This window comes from Protopterus annectens, chromosome 8.part0 (genome assembly GCF_019279795.1).
Source record: "Protopterus annectens isolate FY-2018-M chromosome 8.part0, PAN1.0, whole genome shotgun sequence".
In the NCBI taxonomy this organism is placed as follows: Eukaryota; Metazoa; Chordata; order Ceratodontiformes; family Protopteridae; genus Protopterus; species Protopterus annectens.
In genome coordinates this window covers 392,994,853-393,016,955 of record NC_056741.1, presented here as the reverse complement: position 1 = coordinate 393,016,955, position 22,103 = coordinate 392,994,853, and the positions used below count along the sequence as shown (strand labels likewise).

The window sequence follows — 22,103 nt, the reverse complement described above, 5'->3', positions numbered from 1 at the left end:
GCTCTGGAACAGACTCCCTGTCCACATAACACAAAGCTCATTCTTGTCTCAATTCAAGCACAGCTTAGATCTATGAATGTGAAGCAGGAAATTTACACCAGGACTGCCTCCTGTGTACTAAGAGACAGATGCAGCTACAAAATGCATTATCCTACGCATGAGTCTTCTCACTAGGGGTAATATATCATTATTGACCATATGATCAATCTAACATCAAATGGGATAGGTTAATTCAAGTACAAAAGGGAAACTGGCTAAGGTTAAAATGGTTAGCAAGGGTAGCTAACCTAGTACTTACCTATGAACCAATCAATGAAAAGAAACACAGGGCCTATTTTATAAATACAATGATGCCCTCCATGATGGATGTTATGGCCATTCAGGGGTGAGGCAGCCCTCCACCTGTAGTTCCAGATCTCCCAACATCATTGGACAGTCCATTATTTTACTTTAATGCCCCCATAGGAAATTATTATTGCATAACCTATATTCCATATTTAAATATTGTCATTAAATTATCATATATAAACAAATAAATGGGCAATAGTTTTTTCTTCCTCCTCATACCCATCCCTCCAACACAGCTGTCCATTAATGCTTTTATAGCTCATGTTAGCCTTTGTACATAGTCTTTCATACTGAGACACTGAAATACCATCACATATATCACAGTGATACTCCTTTGTCATTTCTTACCTTCAAAACCTTCCTTTTTATTTTTCTCATTTATTCTTTTTTTTCATTCACAAAGATCAGTCTAAAACATTGCATTATTGTAGCAGTTTCTTTCTTCCTTACATCGATCATTCACATTCTTGTTTTGTCCCACATATTTTAACTCAATATAACTCAACTGTCTCCTTTTTGTGTCTAATCATCATATCCTATTCCATCTGCCTCTCCTCTGGTATTACAAAGTTTGACATTTTTATCTTTTTTTCTTCTTTTAACTCTTATCTATAAATAAACAATCAATCAAATAAATAAACAAATATGATAAATACACTAAATGGAGCATAATAAACACCATTGACTCGTACTGTTATATGACCTAATAACTAGATCTTAGTAACAAGTGGCCAAAACCCTACTCTTCACACTCATGTGCAATGCATTCATGGATTTCATTAAGTTCTTTCCAAAATCTTTTCTTCCTAGTTCTTCCACAGCTTAGAAGGACAGTATAATCCAAGACTTGTTCTGGATCCAGTGGATCTCTTCAGGATCTCTTCTTCCTCTAAAACCCTCACACAAATCATTCAAAAATAGCAATGGATCTATAATGATCTGACCTCTAACTCCTTAAGACTGTTTTTTCCATCTCTTGGAGTCTTCTAGCTAATCTGTTCTTAAAGATTCCTTGCTGACAATTTCAGGTAAGTATTAAACAGAGAAGTTGTTGTTAATTTCTTTAAAAACTCTGCACCTCCTTTGTTAAAAAATAAAAGATCCAATTTTTAGCTTAAAGTCAAAACCACTGTTTTTAACCTCTTAGCTACCATTCATTTTAACTTCATATTTTCCTTTACATCTCCTAAGCTATTCCGTCTAAACCTGTGTGTTTATGTTTTCCACTTCCCTAACCACAATTCCTACCTCCTCTGTTAAGCTAATATCACCCAGGACCTCCTGGCTTTGTTTCTTATTCCATTTCCCTAAACATTTCTTCAAAATTACTAGTTACTTCTAGTATTTCTTTAGTCCCTGTTTCTTGTCTTTCCTACTACTAAATATTCTTCTTATTGATACACTCCTCAAACAGTTGTACCATCTGTTTTCCCAACTAGCCTATACTCCTCTGCACTTTACACTGTTATTTTTAAAAGCATTTTTCTTCAGATAGATATCCTCCTTGTAAGAATCTAACTTCACTTGTAATTTCATCTCTTCTCTTCTGTTTCCCAACAATAAATATAGTTCTTTTCTTCATTAAAAAAAATAGAGCATTCCATTCCACCACTATAAAATCTTGCTTACCCACTTAATATTCTTCTCAAACCACTTTTGAAAAATTTTTACTGCAGGAATGTGGAATCAAAGTTCCCATTTTGTATGTCCTTTCTTCATAAACTGCCTTACCCTCTCTAAAACCATTTCAGGCTTTAATAATCTAGCATTGTATTTCCGTACCCATTTACTGACTTTACATTTGTCTGAAGTTGTGATCCAGTAAGCCACAAGCTTCTATCCATATTCTTCTAAAAGCCCACTGTTTTAACACAAAAAGGTTATTAATACTCATACTATGTGGCACACCCTTAGTTATGGACACTAGACAATACCCCTTTCTAATCCATTTCAATGTTATCTACATATTCTTTTCCTGTCCTTTTCACTAAACACAGTATTATATCCTTCCTAGTATGAATGTGTGGTTCTCCTATCTTCCATAAGTTGACTACCTTTTTTCCTAATTGGCATAAGAATCATTGGTTCAGAAAGCTATCCCTTTTCCTATAATAATATTCACTGCTAATGCCCTCTGTTATTCAACTTCCCGCATCGTGCTAACCTTCCTCTGCCTACCATGGAACCATAGTGTAATCTGTGACCATAGTTTCCTTATTAAAATCTAAAACATCTTCTCATCTGTAACTAGTTCCCTTCAGCTCCTTCACTCTCTGTCTCAAATATTCCAAATATAAATAGCCAGTCTGTATTGTTTCTACCTAAACCTCATCTTTGTGTTTCACTTATTTTTCCTTGTATGGTACCATAAATAATGTGTGACAGACAGATGCCCAAATATGTATTCCTGACCAAATGCAGCTATGTCAACTTAGATTACTGTGGTTTTGGCTGTCCCAAATTCCACAAGCTATATCTTGTAGCTAAATATATTAAATGCAGGTCTGCAGAGGGTAAGACACCCTTTTGGTAGGTGTGGATAAAAAAATGCTAACAAGAACATTTACATGATGACATTTATTTTAATAACTTACTTTGAAGATATGGCTTCCATTAAATTTTTAGGGAGCATTCCTTTTCTAACATCTCTTTCCCTTAATAATCTGGTCATGTTCCATGTAGCTATTCAGATTCCCATTAGAACTATAATCATATATTTGTAAGCCATCCCCACATAAATCACAACAGTCCACCTCATGTCAGTGCCCATTCAACATTTAACATCTTGCATCCAGCCTGGAAGACCCAGTGGAAATTCCTGTGAACTGCATTTACATTACATTTGTCTGATGACAGAAGGAGACAATCTGTCTATTCATCCCTTTCAGTGACCTTAACGTTCTTCCTTTCCTTCCTTTTCTTCTGCATTTCTTCACCTTCCCCATGCCCTCACACGTGGCTCCAATCAATTCACTCTCTGTTTCTGTCTCTGTCTGTCTGTCTCTCTCTCTCTCTCTACTACCTGTTCTGGTTGCCCATCTTATAGGTCCACCCTGCCATTATTCATTAATATTGTGTGGCTCTATTGAATAGATAGACCATACATCCTATCTCATATCCCTGTATCATTCCTATCCTTTAGTGAAAAGCCTCAGCCCTTTTAATATTTGGTCATAGCTTTTCCTTTCATCTCACATATCCTTTTGGTGACTTTGGTCTGACCTCCTTCAAACAGCCTGATGTCCATCTCTCTGTGTGCTTTGATGCCCAGCAGAAATGCATGCAGTACTCAAGATGTGACTTATCAGGGCCCAGTGGAGCAGAAAGATTACATCTCTCTCTGTGACCATAGAGTTCATCATTTTGTTGGTTGCTGTCACTGTTCTGTCATTCTCATCCTCATCCTGGTGGTCTACAAGTGATATACTCCCCTAGATCCTCTTCCAACATTTTTGCTGTCAGTTCCATTCCATCCAATTGATATGTTACAGTGGGGTTGTTGTGGCAGGCCTTTGTGTTTGTCTGTCATCTTTCTTCCCACTTGGGTAGCTGATTGTCATCCACAAAGAGTATGATCCTGATCACTCAGATGTAGTTGAAAAAAATATAGTAAAGCATAATGGACCACAATCAATCCTGGTGATACTTCACTAGTCACTTCCCTTGCTCCTGAAAATGAACCTCTGACCACAGCCCTCATTGTTTTACATTCCACTCATTCCAGTCAATAACAAAGAATAACCACAAAACTGGACCACACCAACGTATTAATTTAACGTAAAATACGTTGGAGTCATTCCAGTTTTTGGTTATTCTTTGTTATTTGCTGGTTGGTGTGTTTCATTTGTATTCCCAGTTTGCATTCCACTGGTGCTAAGATCTATTGCTTCCTTCTCACTCTAACATTAGCCTTTGCGGACTTTTTGGTAGAAATGTGATAGAACTGAGACAAAGGCCATGCTGAACTCCAGGAATACCACTTCTACTGGCACTTTACTGCCAAGTGTTTCAGTATAGTACTCATACAACTGGATCATGTTTTAGCTATAACGCCTTCCTGCCAAGAACCCATTTTGGATAACATCCTGGAGATTGACATCCTCTAGGAAAGTAACCAGCCTATTTATGAGGATAACTGGTAACCATTTGAAATGTTGGGACCTGCTAGAGTGAGTCCTGAAATACGGAGACTGAATTGCCAAAAGAACGGACATACATTACTAAGTCCGAGATACCATTTCTCAGAATATTCCCTTTTCTGCGAGGTATGGTGATCTCAGAGTTGGTGTATATATATATATATATATATATATATATATATATATATATATATATATATATATATTTATATATATTTATATAAGTTTGGGGGTGTGGGAGGTGTAGGGGGGTTGTCCTCCTCTTGCACCCTGCAAACAGAAGTTTAAAGGAGAAGATCGATTTTCGAGATTCACTCTTCAGCTGTATTTTTAGTCTTTTATTTATAGCTTCATGGCACTTGGCATTTTGGATGCCAGTATTTCAGTAGTGAACCAGATAATTTGCATGACTTACATGCCACCACCCTAAGGATGAGCAGCCTGTAATTCCTCCTATTTTTCCTACTCTCCCCCTTGGGTATGTGCATCAGATTTCTCAAGCATTTCTGTGCCGGCCAACAGCTTATTGAGGAGATCTCCACTGAGGGATCTGCTGACACACACTCCAAATTCTCAAAGAACCGAGGAGGCAGCCTGGCTGGTGTCTGTGTCTGATCTTACCTTAGCACATCAAGCTGGCGTTCTGCCTCATTCTATCCTAATGTCTCTCCAATGTTCTTACTCTGCCCTCTCTCTCTCTCTCTCAATCTCCTTCTCTTTTTCTCCCACCCTCTCTCTCTCTCTGCATGGCACCCTGTCTTCCCTTCTCTTAATAAAATTCAAAGTGCTCATTCACTTCCTCACTTTTAACCCATCTTTGGAGGTCTCCCTCCCATCCTTATTCAAATTATCTAGCCAAACTAGTCTTTGCTCCCTTTCTTGATCTCTTGTCTCATCTTTCCAACTTATACCTGTCCTACCCTCACCTCTTTGTTGCTGTACTGCTTGCCTTATCATACTTTGCATCCATCATCAAACTAATCCAGTTTTGTAGAGCTCTCTTTTGCCCTAAACACTAGTTTTGCATTCCACTGTAGCCACGCTGGCCTTCTTTCCTTTTTTACCTCATCCTTAATTCCTTGTCCCCTGGCTGATTTTCAAAACATGTTCATGCCTCATTCTGCTTGCAGTCCCTTATCATATTTCACCATCCTCATCTCATTAGCAGAATACACCACTGTGAAGCCCTACACCATTGTCTTACCCTTACTCCCACCATAAGCCACACAGTGACATGATCAGTTTTTGCTAAAGATACCTTCACCTACACATCTTTGTGCCCTGGCTTAATTAGGGCCATGCCAAGAATGTTTTTTTTTTTTTGGTACTGTTCCAATACCTGGCAGAAATCATCATGGTCCAAAACCTCAACCAACCCCAACTCCCTGTCCACACACTGGATCTTGCTATTGGCTACTTTACTGCATCATTCTTTCCTCCACTCTCTGGTCATTCTTCCTTAGTATTCAAACACAAAACATCCAGCACCAACTGAGTGAAAATCATTGAATTTTATTGTGGCAACTCCAGCAAATGGTGAATTAAAGCACCATATAATACAAGCAAACCGGTTTCGGCAAGGATATGCCTTCCTCGGTGCAGTAACAAAAACTAAAGCCACATAATGAGCTTAAATAGTCACACTCTCAAAAAACAAGCTTGTCATTGGATAATTAAAATTGCTCATTTAAGCCAGGTTTAAACAACTCCCCCAACCTAATAATCCAACTGGATTCTTACTTAAAATAGAATGTCAATCTGTCTTATTCGGCCTGTTGTCAGTAACCCAATCAATTATAATAAATTTAAACTGAGCTGTAGAATGAGTCATAGTATGTTTGTATAAAGAATTGGACATCCTTTTATTCCTAATGTCAGTGAGATGTTCGGAAATCCAAATCCTGAGTGACCTGGAAGTCTGCCCACATAAAAAGCAGAATAAGAGCAAGTAGCTAAATATATGACCCAACTGGTGCTACAGTTACCAAAACACTGAATATCATACACCTTATATGTGTTCTTACTGGTAAATTGTTTATTCTTCATTACATGGCTACATGCAGAACAATGGCCACAGGGTATACACCCCACCAGTTTATCCCCACATACTGAGACTTGATGTGTGTTGGATGCAACCCTATGCTTACAATGGTTGAAATAAGTGCCCAAGGTAGTACCCCATCAGTAAGAATATATTAGCATTTGGGGGTAAAAACTCAAATAATTTATGATGTGACAAAAGTATGTCCCAGTGTTGGTCAATGATCCTTCTAAGAGTACTGATGTTATGCCCAAAAGTTGTTACGAGACGTATGGGCCCCTGTTGATCATCATTCATTCATTGATGTTTATATTTTGACAAAGTTGATCTAGGTTGTTGAAATGCAAAATGACTAGCCATGCTGATGTTATTGATATCATATCCCCTGTTCAGAAACCTCTCTATCAAAGTCTTGTTGGTACTGATCATATAAATTATCAGAAGAGCAGATGCATCTAATCCTGAGAAATTGGGACTTGGGAATATTAAGGATGATATGTCATGGATGATGGCTGGTGGCATGAAGTAGTTTGTTATAATGGGGATATTTCCAGAAGACCTCAGTCCTTAAAGTATGAGCTACTTCCCTAGTAATGATTATGTCCAAAAATGTAATTTGATCAATATGAAAATTCAATGTGAACTGGATCCCCCACTTGTTCTCATTAAGGTACTGTACAAATTAACGTACATAAACATCATCACCCCTCCACAACATCCAGCAATCATCCAGATAACACCTCGAAATATCAATTTTATCAAGGAACAAATTGTGACTAGCATCATATATGAGTTGTTCCTCAACAAAACCCACAAAGAGGTCAGCATAAATCGGAGCAAAGGAGGCTCCCATGTCAGTCCCCTTCACCTGCCAGTAGCATTTACCGTGGAAATAAAACACATTTCTGGTTAAAACATGTTCAGTCAGGCAAACAAGTAATGTGTTGAAACCTGTTGAATATAAATTTGCCTTATCTAACCAATATTGGATCACCTCCAAGCCAGCCCAATGGTGAATATTAGTGTAAGGGGCAGTCACATCCAATGTACACATTAGCCAATTTGGATACAACTGTGTATCCATAATAATCTGTAGAAACTGGGTTGTATCTTGAATTCTGGCCCTGACAAACTGTAATAATGGTTGAAGATATTTATTGAGAAAGGCAGCTAATGGTTCTGTAAGTGACCCCCTACCTGACACAATAGGGCTATCTGGTGATTTAGTTAAATCCTTGTGAATTTTGGACAATAAACATAAATATTGAGATTGGGGATCAGATACAGTCAAATGATGTAACACCTTGTTGTTAATAATGCCTTCCTCAACAGCCAGGCTCAAAAATTCATCAATTTCTTTTTTATATTTTAGTGTTGGATCAGTTGTCATGTATTTATAGAATTGGCCATTAGACAATTGTCTTTCAGCCTCAGCCAAATACATCGGCCAATCCATAACCATGACCACCCCACCCTTGTCTGCCAGCAGGATGACCAAATCATAGTTATCCTTAAGCTTAGTTACCACCTGTTGTTCCTCAGGAGTAAGATTATGCCGAATATTACAAAAGGCAAATTTGTTGAAATGCAAATCCTTAAGCACACATTCCTGAAAGATGGCTGCATGTTTATCCATGAGTGGCATGAAGGAAGATTTGTGAAAATGTAAATCAGTAGATCTTTGAGTCTGGGTATCCTGATCCAAGAATAATATTAAATTTCTGAGACCCATATCAGACCAATCATTGAATACAATGTCCCTTTTAGTATGTATTAATCCAAGCACACCTCAACTGGAAAAACCCAAAGATTTCTAACCAAGAAAATTAAAGGTAAAAAAATCCTTCATCTACCCCAAGTGAGTAGCATGACTCTCCTTTTACTCAGTAGTCTCACTTTTCCAGTCATGAAAGACTCAGTCCTATTTCTTCTCAAAACTGGTGTTGCTAGAAACATGTCAAATTTGTACTAAGAAATAAACAAGTTTCACTGGAGAGATAGGTACCTAACTCAGCACATTCCCAGACTATGGAAAAAGTTACCACCACAGATTTAATAAAGTACTACTTTTAAGACTAGTCTTGAAAACTGGATAGGTAGACACAAATTTCTACCATAGTCATCATGTAGACTGTTCAATTTGGGAGGTGAAAACTATTAAGTGCTTGAAAAGGATGGCAAGAACTTTTAAGTTTATCTTCTTAAAGGTGTTATGGCTACGCATCTTATGGTCACCCTGATCTTTTGCCTAGTATGTCTCTATTCTCATATGTTCCTATAAATTTACCTGTTCTTCAGGACACTTTTTTGAATGACTTTTTAATTCAAACTTCAACAGTAACCTGTATCCATCCTATGTCAACACAGTTCTTTAACCCCCCCGTCTCATTACATCAGTCACAAAAACAGTAATTCTTTCCAAGCTAAGCATCATTTGTTTTTTAAATCAAAAAACATCTTTATTGAATTATCTCTTATGGCATGGGCAGTCATACCTTTATGTAAACAAAAACAGACCATATTGACATATTTTCAGTTGCAAACATTATGCATCCCTTATAGTCTTCTGTACAGTCTTTCTTAGCCAAACATTATATTGCTCATTCAATTTGGACCTTAGATTAAACCTCAGTCCTCCTGCAAAACATTATTCTGTATGTACTGTTCCCATAATTTCTGTTTTTAGTATGCAATTTGCTCCTACCCTTTTTCTAAAAATCCCACCTCAAATTCTTTTATTTCTGTTACTATATTCAGTACTTCTAATATGGTTGGTTTAGACTTGATTTCTATTTTCTAGTAGCTGTTTTTTTGGCAGCCACCAGAATTAAATTCAGCAAAGGCCTTACTATGTCTAGGCAATTCCAATTCTGTATCACAGGTCATAAAAAATAATTTCCTTAGTTACACCAATTTGCTGACCCAGTATTTCTGACAGAGTAATCTGCAGGGAATTTTTAAAGTCGGCCAACTCATTATGCTCGTAAAAAAGTATGTTCCCGGTTACATTTTTTCCCCATCACACCACCAACATTTCTAATCTATCTGAGGAAAAATTCTTTGAATTCTGCTTGGCGTACAAAAATACCTATGCCAACACTTCCAAAAAAATATCCTAAATTTTCTAGACGTTGTTGCATATTTGGGAGCCATACATATATTCTCCCATTGTTTTTTTTTGTGAATTGCTTGCCCATTCTCTTTTCCCAGTCCTTTCTAACCTCCTCTGATTGATTCCTATACTTAACATGCAATATGTTATATACCCTATTAATTATCCCTTTTTTAAAAGCAGCTTCTGTTCTACATTCTACTAAACTCTCTACCGGTGCTGGCCTTTCACTTAGGATCCCCCTATTTCTTTCTTTTTGCCTATACTCTGATATCAGTCCTTGATAGAGAATGCAGTCTGTAGCCTGCAGTCCAAATGAGTTATTGGCCTCTTCCTTTTCTATTACTTTCTCCTCCCTAATTATTTGTTCCCAATACCTTGGTTCCTTTGAAGTTTTCTCCAGTAAATTCCAGCCCCCTGTTGCCTATTCTCTGTACCCCTAATTGTAGTCATTCCTACTGGTTGAATTTTCTTTCTCCATTCCTATGCTGGATTGCTTCTTAGAATATTTTCTGCTGTTTTATGAATATAATATTCTGTATGGTTATTGTTATTCTCCAAAATATCAATCTCTCCTTGTTTCTTGAGCTTCCCTCTTTTCCCTATCATCCTTTCTACTTTAAATTATAGATTTCTGCTTGTGCTATGCAAAGCAGCATTAAGTGTGCAGCTCTGAAATACCCCTTCAAATCAGGTAATCCCAAACCACCCTGTTCTAGAGGAATTATCAACTTATCCCACTTAACTTTTGCCCTCTTTCCCTCCGAGATAAATTCCTTCAACTCTTTATTAATTATCTTCCACAACTTTTCCTCTAGTTGATAAATACATGCCTGACTGTTTTTTAGTCCTTGTATGTTAGTATCCATATCCATAAAAAAGGGTTTCCAGTTTCTCAGTTTTTGTATTGTTTTTTGTTTTGTATCTTTCCATGTATGTTTAGTTGCTATAATAGAAACATTTTAATTCATTCTACTAAATACTTCATCTTATCATGCCTCCATAAATATGGGTATCACTGAACCAAGTCATAAGTGGGTACATAATTTACAGCTACAGCCTTCATTTATCGTCATTAATTTTATATCCTGAAAAGATATGAATCCATCTAAAAATGTTACACAAGACTGATATTCCCTTTTCTGGACTATCAAGAACAAAGTAATATTATCTGCAAATAAAGCCAGATTTTCTTGCCTACCATGTGAATTCAATTTCTGAGTCTCTTATTTTCATTGCCAGCTGGTCTAAATATAAAGCAAACAACAAAGGGGAAGGACACCCCTGTCAGGTTCCTCTGTTCAAACACAACTTACCAAAGAGGAACCCTCACACTTTAATTCTTGCCTCCAATCCTTCATATATTCCCCTAATTAACCTTATTATTCAGGGACTTCAAATGCTTCCATTGCCCTACTCATAAAATCTAAGCTTTCTCTGTCGAATGCACTCTCTGCATCAAGACCCATCAACAGCAGTCATATTTTTTACATTCTGCTTCTCCCTCTGCATCATAATTGCTCTATTAATGTTATTAAATGTTTGCCTCCCTCCATAAAACCACACTGATCCACATCTATCGCATTTAGCAGCACCTTTGTCATTCTTTTAGCTAGTATAGATATAAACAATTTATAACTATGATTTACAATTTAAATGGGTCAATATGAGGCTGGGTCTGATATGGCTTTACCCTGTATGAATAATACAGTCATCAAAGGTTTTTTTTGTAACAGTAGTAGATAAACCTTAGGTTTACAAACACAATACAGTAAAAAGTGATATTTACAATACACAGGAACAACAGACAACACGCATACATATGAAGTAGAAGCTATTTGCAGAGTATTGGACTTATCCTAATATTCTAAAAAAGGAATATGTTTACCAGTTATACATTCAGAATGTTTTGCATCCAGTGGGGATTGCAGTATAGTTTTAATTTCATTAGACAGGAACCGACTTTTATCTATAGCCCAATAAAATTGTCTAATACCTGTCCCATGCACTGCTGAATTACTGGACTATTTTTGTTCCCAATATATTCAAAGGAAAATATTACAATGTATCCTCTACATTCTAGCTGATAAAAAGAACTTCCTCAAAAGGCTTAGGCTTTGAAACATCACCTGTCAGCAGTAGCCTCATACATTGTGATGACTGTTCTCCTATTTGCATGTTTTTCCCATGCCTGGATATTGTTGTCCTTTGGGGTATAATACATATCCATTGTCATTTACTTTGTCTTTGTGTTGTTCTGATGCAACCCCTACACTATTCTGGATACTCCTCTGTGGGCTACTTCCACCCTTCAAATAAACTGGGGTAGGACATGGGTTTACCATACCAACATGAAATGCTGAAGAGATATTACCAACACTGTCTACAGAATGAGTAGATTACTCCAAATAAAATAGGAAGAACTAATACGAAAAAGTAGATTTATGTTTGTTTCCTGAGTGTGTTTATTCATCTGCCAAGGATCCTTTTCAGTCATGACCCAGGCCACAAAAGCAAGAGTCATAACCAAACTGGAAGCAAAGCTCTCTTCACCCAAGGCTGGACTAGACACTCAAGAGGAGAAGGTACACACTTGCAGCATACCACACTCATCACATAGTCCCTCTAAACCTGCACCACCAGAACACACACACAGAAACATGAAACACATACCTACATTCACGGAGGCTCTCAATTAAAATCTGCTCAAGCAACAGAGACTTCCAAAGCAGAAGCGCAAGCAACCTCCACCCCCCCAACACAATCCAAATGACACATAGCCCACAAACTCAGTGTGCCACTCAACCACAGCCCATAAGGCATAACAACATACCCAACACTCTAGTCATAGGTGACTCTATAGTCAGCCACACTGATGTTCCACTCACCAGGCTAAACAAGGAGAAAGTTACTGTCAGCTGCCTGTTGGGTGCCAGGATCTGCCACATAATGCACACACTCAGGTCACTCCACAACAAGTACAAATATGAATCTGTCACTGCCCATGTTTGTGTGAATGACCTGAGATGTACCTCCCTGGACTACATGAAAAGAGACATGGAGGAGCTCTCTGATCTTGTAGCTCAGGCAAGTATGACCCTAGCCCTGAGTAGCATCCTGCCATCACCCAGAATGATACCACAGTACAAGGACAAAATGATTAACTTTAACAATTGGCTAAGCTTCTGGTGTCATTCTAGGGGGATCCAGTATCTGTCTGCCTGGGATGACATGATCGACAGACCACGATGCTTTGCAGAGATGGTCTGCACCTGTCGCCCTTGGGATTCCGGATACTGGCTAAGGCTCTTGCCACCCCTATAGTGCCTTTTTTAGGCAAGGTTCAAAAGATATATTCACCACCTTAACAGGTACAAACAAGCAAAATCTGAGGGTAATGCTACTCAATGCTAGAAGTCTAAACTTCAAAATGCATTCACTCGAGGCACATTAAAATGTAGAACATCGACATCTGTGCAGTGACAGAGACCTGGTTCAAGTCTCCAGAGAGCACCCCTGCATTACCAGGCTATAATTCATACCACACCTTTCGGCCACCTAACCTGGACCGAAACACTAAAGGTGGAGGCGTGTCCATATTCATTAAGGATATCCACACCTCCATGCTAGTTGCTCAGCATAATGCATCTGACATTATCCAAGTGCAACTAACTCTGGGCAAGACCGCAATTCAAATTGTAACTTGCTACAGATCCCCCACCATGCCCCAGTATTCCCACTCCTCATTTCTTGATACACTGGAAAATATTAGGGTACAGCCCAACACCCTAATAATGGGTGATTTCAACTACCCCACTATTAACTGGGAAAACTACTCATGTACCAACTTTTTTGCTCAACGTTTTCTGGAATTCATAAATTCCAATGCCTTGGATCAGCTTATCCACACCCCCGCCAGGGTCAGCAATATCCTAGACCTGGTCAATACCAACATAGGCGAACGGTGTTCTGCAACAGAGAGCAATTCCTCATTGGTCAGATCCAACCACAAACTAATCACCCTAGACATCCACATCCCGACCACACACCCCCATTAGGGAAACCACTGTAAAAAAATTCTCCAAAGCCAACTTCACGCTTCTTAAGACAGAAGTGAGAAACTTCACGATACCCATGCAGACGGACAATTGAGGTACGACTGCTGAATCCTACACAAATGCACTTTATAAGCACTTACACTAGTGCATGGATCATGCTATCCCTAACAGAACCAAGATGCTATCCTCCAAAAAAAGGAAGCCGATCTGGTGGTCCCCTGCCATAAACAAACTCTATGACAGAAGAAAGAAACTGTTGCAAAAAAGAGTAAAATTCCATGACTGGAGAAACTCCCTGGTCAGCCTCAGTAAGAAGCTGAGATCCCTCATAAAATCCTCCAAAGCTAGTTACAAAAACAAAATTGCCACTAATTCTAAAGACAACCACAAAGCATTCTATAGCTATGTCAAGAATCTCAATAGTAACACTCAGATCTGCTCTGAGTTACAGCACAATGGCACTAAATATACAGAACCAATTGATATTGCCAACATCCTGGCAGATAGGTTCAGTGCTAACTTTATCCCCCTCTCACCCCCTAAAGGGCCCATCTCTATACTGGAAGAATGCAAAGTTCCTGTAATCACGGCTGCACAGGTAAAAACCACACTCTCCAAAGCCAAGAACACAGCATCCATGGGACCTGACAACATCCCAGTCTGCATTCTACATGAACTGCAGAATGAACTGGCACCCCACCTAAGCACCATGTTCAATCATAGCCTCACCTCAGGCTTTGTGCCCACTGAATGGCGCACAGCGATAGTTATCCCACTCCACAAAGGGGGAGCCATCACAGACCCTGGGAACTACCGCCCCATTAGCCTAACAAGCCTAGTCTGCAAGGCCACGGAACCTATCATCATGGATCTTATACACAAAGACACTGGTAATCTCCAAACTCTGGACCCCACCCAGTTTGGGTTTGTAAAAGGCACATCATGTCTCCTAAACCTGATAGACTTCTTTGAAGCAGTCACCAAAGCTGTAGACGAGGGTAAGATGGTTCACACAGCCTATCTAGATCTCACCAAGGCTTTTGACACCATTCTGGAATTATAGATAAACTCACTAATCTAGGTATAAATCCCTGTGTAACAAGATGGGTTGCCAACTGGCTCACTGACAGAACCCACATTGTGAAAGTAGCAGACTCCAAATCCGACTTCAGACCAGTGACAAGTGGAGTACTACATGGTTCAGTCCTGTGTCCTCTCCTGTTTGGTACCTACTTTCTGAAGTACAGGCTAACACAGAGGGTCTTTGACTAATGAAGTTCACAGATGACTGCAAACTAGGAGCCATAATTGAAACTCCTAATGATGTGGACATCCTTCAAAAGGGCCTCATGAAGACAGATGCCTGGTGTCAAAGCCATGGCCTCAAGCTCAATGACAAAAAGTGCATTGTCATCCCCTTTGGTAAAAACTCTGTACCCATGAGCTACCACATAGGTGGTAGTCTACTTAACACAAAAAGTGTGATAAGAGACCTTGGGACACAGGTGGACAGTAGTCTCTCCTTCGATAATCACATCATCACAGAAGTCAGGAAATCCTTCTACGTGGCACACCTCATCACAAAAGGTTTCTCATCCAGGAAAAAAGAGGTCATTGTTCCCCTCTACTCATCACTCATTAGACCCATTATAGAGTACAATGCCACTTCTAACATGTACCTCACAAGACATCTACAACAACTGGAAAGGTTGCAGAAATACCTCATAAAGAGGATTACTGGCCTCAAACAGATGCCCTATGCAGACCATCTCAAAACACTCCAGCTTTACTACATCGCATATCGCCTACTCAGAGGCAATCTCTGCCTAACATACAAAGCTATGTAAAACCCAGAGCTGTTGGACATATTCCACTTAAAGAAATCCCAATCCCTCTGAGCTACATGCTCTAGGGACCTACACTTTGTCACTACAATAAACAGAACATGCTGCAGGGATAGATTCCTGTCCCAAAGACTTCCCATACTCTTGAACAAACTACCTATCTATATCAAACAGAGCTCCTCATTAGCACTTCTCAAGAAAAATCTTGATGACTGGATGGGAAATAGGAAATTCATTCCAGGGATCATCTCTGTAGCTCTGCTCAACAGGGGCACAGAAAAAAAATTTTCTTGGGTGGCGAAAGCCAGGGTACCTTTTTGGCTAGGCTTATATAGGCCCTAGGGCCAATAGCCTACTACCTACCTATGAACCTATGAGTCAGTATGGAGAGATGATGAAATCAGCAAGAGAAAGAGAGTATTTTTGCTGGAATTGAATCCATCCTCAAGTCTTGGTGAGCACCTTCACGTGGTGGACTCTGATTTCACAAAATCTCACCAAGACAGCACTGATATATACAAACCAGGAAAGAGCAAACAAACAACTGACGAAAAACCACCAAAAGAAGAACAGAGATACACCACTAAAAACGTTTTAATGAAATAAATAAATACAAGATAAAATAAAGCGCTTTTCGTCCAGTCAAATCACCAGACTTCGTCTGTAGTTTTAATATGACTGGTTTAGTGAACATCTCTTATTTGTATATATATATATATATATATATATATATATATATATATTGTTTATTTTACATTGTTTTTAAGAATCCACTTGTACTTTGGCACAATTCATTGGTGGATTATCACATGGGAGGGAGTGTGTGTGCAATTTAAGAGCTGTCTTTGGGATTGTATTCTTGTCTGAAGACATCCGGTCATTCGACTGGATGAAAAGCGCTTCATTTTACCTTGTATTTATTTATTTCATTAAAATGTTTTTAGTGGAGTATCTCCATTCTTCCTCTGGCAGTTTTTCGTCAGCACTGATATATACACTGTATTATATATAGCGTCTATCTTGGACAGAAGTAGATTAAAAAAATAAAAAAAGATAGCTGGGTGCCCAAGTCCCGGGATAAAAAGTGCCCAATCCTGATGTGCGCACTGATGCCAGTACTGGAAAAAACTTACACTGTAGAATCCTCAAGACACAGAAACATCATACAGTGGGGTTAGATCCCCCCCAACCCATAGTGAAAGGAAGTAGTAGTCTACAAAAAATACAAAAAATTGACAAGCCAAAAAAAAGAAAAAAACAGCCATAAAGATGATAGAACATAAAGAAGAGATTATGTATTGTTACTATTATGCAAGAAGCCCAGAATTTCCCAATAGAAGAGAGAAATTAGAGGAAAAAATACTTTCACAAGAAAAGCTGTCAAAAGCTTCAAATGCAAATTTGCATTTATTAATACAACAGATCCATGAAAAACATTACAAATAGAAAGAAACTTTGGGCCCCCTGGAAAAAGAGGTGACAGAGGAAGTGAGAAAATATAAGGAACAAAACCTAGAGATTTTTAAGTGGTATAAAAATGAAACATGGACATGGGAAAGAAAGAGAGATCTGATATGGTGTAATATTTATGGAAAAGAGAAAGCCAAACTAATCAATACAAAAAAAAACAGCTCCAAAGATCCTTGAAGAGAAACACAGGCAAAGGCACAAAGCTATGCAAAATTTCACAAGAGGAAAAAATAACACAAAGTGGGATAATAGAAAAGAGGAATAGTAAGGAAGAAGTTAAAGAAATAGAAACTGAAGTTATAGAACACCTGTGAAGTGAAGGGCTTAAGGGAAGAAAGTTCAACAAAGGAAATGTCACAGTATGATGGAACAATGAGTCCTCAAATTAAGGAGAAACAGGTGGAGAAGGAGACAACTGAAGAAGAAATACAGACATGGGAAAGAAAAAGAAATTTGATATAGTGTAATAGTTATGCACAGTAGAATGCAAAACTAATCAATAGGAAAAAGCAGCACCAAAGATAGTTGAAGAGAAATACAAAAAAATAAGAAAACGAAGGAGGAAAGAAGAAACGATAATTTATAATGGAGAAGTTAAAGAAATAGAAACTGAAGTTATGGAATACCTGTGGAGTGAAGGCTTTAGTGTAGAAAATCCAACTCAGGAAATTTCAGAGCATGATGGAACAATGAGTCCCCAAACTTAGGAGAAACAGGTGGAATGGGAATTATCTGACAACTAGCTTTCTGATGATGCTCTAGAAACTTCAGTAGGAAAGCAGAACAAAAGTTCAGTTGAAGTTGCACACAAGGGAAGGCGCAGGAAATGGTAGCAATGCTGGCACAGGCAATGCTGTGGAGTGATGGGCCAGTGAGCTCCCACATGAAGAAGCAGCTGATAATGCAGGATGCAGCTGAAGAGAATATGTCACAGAAAGACATTCTGGAACTTTCTGTAGAATGACCATAAGAAACAGAGAGCAAAGAATGAACTCTCAGTTTAGAAGAAAATGATCTAAGGGAAGAGTTTCTTGATTTAGCAGACATGGATAGACACATTAAGATCAGTGAATAAAATCAACTGCAGAATTTAAACAAGATCCAAAATTTTAGTAGTCTGATAAAACAGATGAACACAGTAATCAAGGCTATTAGCTGATATTCGTGTGATATAACAGAAGTAGATATGATATATATTACTGTGCAGCTAAATAGCTAATAGGTAAAGTCTTACCACAGAAACATAGAATGATAAGGGAAAGGAAGGTTAGCAATAAAATGCCATCATGGAAGCATCAACAGAGAAAACTGCAAAGCGTTTGAGAAAAGTAGTGTCATTAGTGGACTAATATAGAAGAGGGAACAGATCATCAAAAATACTTAGAAAAATAGACATTATAAAAGCAATGCACAGTATCAGAACAGACCGTTATCTATCGTATACTGTTGCAAATAATAAACTAAAGATATCACAGGCAGAAAATCTTAGAAAATATGCAGACAAATATAAAGAAAAGGTACAAAATAAGGAATTCATTGATTACTCAAAAAAGTTTTATAAAAACTGTGAAATAAAGCAAAAGGAATAGAAACACCTACAAAAAAGAAGAAATAGGCACATTTTGGAGAAATATTGATGAAGACCCTGTAGAACATAACAAAAGATGCTGAATAAAAAATAAATAAATAAATAAAAGCTGCAGTAACAAATTAAAATGTACTGGATATGAAATGGGATTAAGTAAAGGCCAGAGAAATTGAAACAAAATTAAGAAACACCCCTAAATGAAAACACCCAGGCACAGATGCAGTCCCTAACTTCTGGCTAAAAGTATTAACATCTTTACACAAAGATTTAGCCCCTAAGTAAGAATTACTTATATGTGCATCCAGAACAGACACCAACCTGGTTAACAACAGAGAAAACATTAATTCTTCTCAAGAGTTAACCTGCAAGCCAACATAAAAACGACAGACCAACAACTTGCCTTCAGATGACATCTAAACTATATACTGGAAATGATGCAGAGTTTATAATCATTTATACAGTAATAAAACTAAATCATTGCAATAGAACAAAAGGGTAACAAAAGAAAGTCATATGGAAAAAGGGATCATTTGCTGCTAAATAAATACATAATGGCGAATCTAAGTATGGCATGGATAGAGATTACATAAAAGCATTTGACAGCACCCCACATTCATGGATAAATTAATGCTTTACAGATGTATAAGATACATCCTACATTGATCAATTACATTACAGTAACCATGAAACAGTGGCAAACCACTTTGCAATTAAGCCATGACAAAGGGAAAATTATTATCCCAGGGATAAAAATTCAAAGGGGATATTCCAGAGTGATTATTTGTTACCTTTGTTGTTTTGTCTTACCCTTAATCCATTAAGCTAGTTTAGGTCTTTGTTACAATTTAGCTCCCAGAAAACAAACTTGCCTAAAGACTTCTTATCTACTTTTGTGGATGAGCCAAAACTGTATATTTCATGAGATGAGGAGTTGAAAGCACAATTGCAAATTTTTACAACTTTCACAGATGATATAAAAATGATATGTGGTCATGATAAATGTGCAAAGCAGTACCAAGAAAATGTTATTCTGGGACAGGAATATGCTATAAAGGAACGTGAGTAGGAAGGAGTTTATAAATATTTGGAAACTGATGAACAACTGGCAATGCAATATGAACAAATGTGAATAAAACTCGATAAGAAATACTTGAGAAGACTAAAACTAACATTGAAAGCAGCTTTGACATCTAAGAATAAAGTCCAAACTGTGAACCAATTTGTTCTTCCTGTTCTGTTTTACAGTTCTGATGTGATTGACTGGCCCCAAAAGCTATTCGATCAGATAGACAGAAAAACAAGAAAAATGCTTCACACTTACCAAATGATATATAAAAATAGGTATATTACAAGGTTATATATTCCACATGCTGAAGGAGGTGTGGGCCTCCACGAAACTGATTACATGTGAGACTGCATACATATCTGTTGTATTCATCAGATCCAAACTCAGTGAAACATTTAAAACACGAGGAGCAGAATTCTAAGATGACTTCTCTGTTTAGTTTAGCAGAAGCATTCTGGTGTCAAGCAGGAATGGAAATCAAACCAGAAGTAGACAAAAAACAAAAGAAAGAATATAAGGAAAAGTATCATATGAGAAGGAAAGAAATGTGGAAAATCCATAAATATAGTGGCAGGTATAGAGAGCTCCTGGAACAACCTCACATTGATCAGGATTTGACACAGGAATGGTTAAGGAGAGGTCAGCTGAAACCAAAGATTGAAAGGTTAATAATGGCAGCCCAATATAGTGGACTACATACATACACATGGAATAAAGATAACCAGACAGTTCCAATAGTAGTGGGAGCAATTGGTCTAATAAAAAAGAATCTATTGTCGTATTTAGATATGTTAGCAATACATGTATGAATTGTAGAAGGGGTTCAATTATGGGCACATTGCACTTGTTGTGAAGAGCATTTCTGGTTACTATCAACAACTAAAACAGTACTAATTTCAGGAAACTTAATTAGACCCTCACTTAGGAATGGGGTCCATTCCCATCATGGTATTAGAAACCCTAAAGCTTTGGAGAAATTAAAGCAAGAACAAAGGTAAGATTTATGGAAGGGTAAAACTAGTCAGTCAAATGGCATGGGAGGTAGGAGAAACCCAAAGTACAGACAGAAAACCCACATATTCACAGAAAGACTGTAAACACCACAGAAAAATTATCCAGAGGGCAGAAAATCAAACCACGCTGTGCAGAACAATACCATCCAGTAAGATGAGGATAATTAGCTAAGACAAGAAATATGAAAAGACGCTCCATCTATTATGTGTTCAGAGTACAGTACTGCAGGGTGCAGCTGATACTCTTTGATTATTATAAGAGTTAGTATATCTTGTTTACATTGGCATTTGCTCAGTAACAAAAAAAACACAGAGGCAGCCAGACAGCACAGAAGTTGACAAGCCTTTATACGCCTCCATGTTCAGAAGGCATAAAACATAATTTGGTATGCAACTAATGGCACCATATACTAATATGCTTCTGAATGAAATTATGCATTATATTTATTTGTGAATACTGTGTATGGAGTTTTTTCCCGTTATATCTTTGTTTCCTGTATTTTGTATAACCTGATTGGAGTAAATTGTTAGGAATCAGGTATATCTATCTGTGTACTTATTAAGAAAACAGGCTAAATGCAATGGTATCCGATTCTGGTGAAACCAACATGCTTAAAAAATGACACAGAAATTATGTTGCAATGATGGTTTGCAAAACTGCATACACATCTAAGCTGAAAAGTCTGGAATATTATCTTCTTGGTTGCATTGCCTTTTGTCATTAATATGTTGTCAAATTTTTATGCGCAAAGCATGACTCATACCACTTGTACATTTTACTACTATTTTTTAACACCTTTGCTGAAATATCACTTAAGACAATGGCAAACATACATTTATATTAAAAAAATTATTAATAGATTATATTTCAAGTTACAAACCTTATACATCACATATTATTTTGTGTAATTATCACCAATCCAACATTAAATAAATTGATCAATTCCAGCCTTCTCTTAAACCTCCCTCCTCCATCAAAATATTATTTTGCATGTATTGTTCCCACAATTTTCATTTTTTTATGTAATTTGCTCTGACACTTTTCTAAAGACGCCACTTCTAGTTCTTTTATCTCTGTTACAATATTCAGTACCTCAAATACAGATGGTTTAGACTTTGATTTCCATTTTCTAATAACTGCTTTTTTTGGCAGCCACCAGAATTAAACTTAACAAAGCCTTAATTTGTCGAGGCAATTCAGATTCTGTATCCCAGCTAAAAAATCATTTTCTTAGCTACACCCATTTTCTCACCCAATTTTTCTGACAGAGTACTTGTAGGGAGTTTTTAAAATCTGCCCACTCATTACAGTCCCAAAACATATGTTCCCAGTTACCACTTTCTTCCCCATCACACATATGACATTTGCCATCTACCTGAGGAAAGAATCATTGGAGTCTGCTTGGAGTATAAAAATACCTATA

At 37.6% G+C, this 22,103-nt stretch overlaps 1 protein-coding gene across 1 annotated transcript in view; it reads right to left on the bottom strand.

Moving 5' to 3' along the window:
- Window positions 1–22,103, bottom strand: part of SV2A (synaptic vesicle glycoprotein 2A) — a 1,331,300-nt gene that overhangs the window by 272,022 nt on the left and 1,037,175 nt on the right. The window lies entirely within an intron of this gene.